The sequence below is a fragment of the Crocuta crocuta genome, unplaced genomic scaffold, assembly GCF_008692635.1.
Source record: "Crocuta crocuta isolate KB4526 unplaced genomic scaffold, BGI_CrCroc_1.0 scaffold198, whole genome shotgun sequence".
NCBI classification, from domain to species: Eukaryota; Metazoa; Chordata; class Mammalia; order Carnivora; family Hyaenidae; genus Crocuta; species Crocuta crocuta.
This window is the reverse complement of record NW_027532588.1, coordinates 167,223-168,964: the sequence shown is the minus strand read 5'-3', so window position 1 is coordinate 168,964 and position 1,742 is coordinate 167,223. Positions and strand designations below refer to the sequence as shown.

The window sequence follows — 1,742 nt, the reverse complement described above, 5'->3', positions numbered from 1 at the left end:
AACTGAAAACATAAAAATCCCAGAAGACAGCACTGGCAATAATTTCTCTGACATTGGTTGTAGCAACATCCTTCTAGAGAAGTCGCTTGAAGTAAGGGAAACAAAAGCAAAAATTAACTGTTGGGATTATATCAAATAAAAAGCTCCTGAAAAGCAAAGGAAATAACAACAACCAGAACAAAAACCATAATCAACAAAACTAAAACACAATCTCCAGAATGGGAGAAGATATTTACAAACGATAATGAGTGGTATTGAATAAAGGATTAGTATTCAAAATATATTAAGAATTTATATAACACCAAAAACCATAACTATAATTAAAAAGTGGGCAGAAGACATGAATAAAAACATTTCTCCAAAGAGAAGATATAGAGATGGCCAACAGACAAAATGAAAACATGCTCGAATGATCACGGAAATGCAAATAAAAACCACAATAATATATTATTTAATACCTGTCAAAATGGCTAAAATCAAAAACCCATGATTCCATTTGCTACAAAGAAAATCATCAGAGGCAGCAGAAATAGTGGCAGAATGAGCCCAATGAGCCGAATGGTTCCAACCAGTCCTACCTCAGATTCTGCTACTGTACAGAGTAAACACTAGTTTAAACAACTGGGAAGGTGCTGTTGGCAGCATATCTGAAAAATCAAGGAATGTGCCTGTGGCTACCTTGCCTGTAACTCAGCAAATGACAGAAATGAGCATTTCAAGAAAGGATGAAATAAATACTCCCCAAACAGAGGTATCAGACCCAGTTGTCACTCAGCCCAGTCCATCAGTGTCTTGGCTCCATCTTTCTCAAAGTGAAGGAAAAGCTCCTGGGTTGCCCAAACCAAAGAAGAACAGATGTTGTATGTGCAGAACAAAAGTTGGCCTTACAGGCTTTGACTGCTGACGTGGAAATTTGTTTTGTGGACTTCACTATTACTCTGACAAGCAAAACTGTCCATATGATTACAAAGCAAAAGCAAAAGCTGTAGCAAAAATCAGAAAAGAGAATCCAGTTGTTGTGGCTGAAAAAATCCAAATATAAATTACTACTTGTGAAGAGACTAAGCCTTTGTTTTTATTTTAATATATTGTAGGAACACATTCAAGAGCAGATGCATGGCCATTTTCCTTTGATGGTCTCCAGAGTTTTACTTTACACACTTTTCTGTCTTATAATTGAAATTTTAGAATATTTGGGTGTTTGTTACAGGCAGAAATGAATAGATACAGCCCTGCAAAATGTATATTCCTTCCCATAAAATAGGATGAAAATCTGCACAGCAAATTGAAATACAGAGATAGGGACAAAATTTAGTTTCCATGTGCCCAAACATAATACATGAAATATCTGCATGTTCGCAGCCTATCTGCCTTTTGGGAATGTAATCAGGCATAATCTTTGGCTGGTGTTCTATGCCTGTTTTTTTTGTTGTTGTTGTTTTGTTTTTTTAATGGTACACCAGAAAAGACTGGCAGTCTATTTCTACCATAGTTAAACTTCATCCAGTTAATTTCTACAACATGTTCTTTGGAAAAAGGAGGAAAGCTATAAAGAAGATCAGACCTTTCCATGAAACCATTATTTGTTGCCATATATAATCCTGGCTAAATGGTTTTCTAAAAACTGTGAAATAAGACATTCTGTGAAAGGTAAATATCACAACTGGTTATTATGAGTAAAGCCAATCAAGGCAATAGGGTCTTGAACTATCTTTGAAGCTTATTGTGCTAGCCTGCACCAG

General features: G+C 35.7%; 1 pseudogene; it reads left to right on the top strand.

The window, feature by feature from the left end:
* Nucleotides 1–486: 486 nt before the first annotated feature.
* On the top strand, nucleotides 487–1,042 carry LOC144244320 (AN1-type zinc finger protein 5 pseudogene; annotated as a pseudogene).
* The last annotated feature ends 700 nt before the right edge of the window (nucleotides 1,043–1,742 follow it).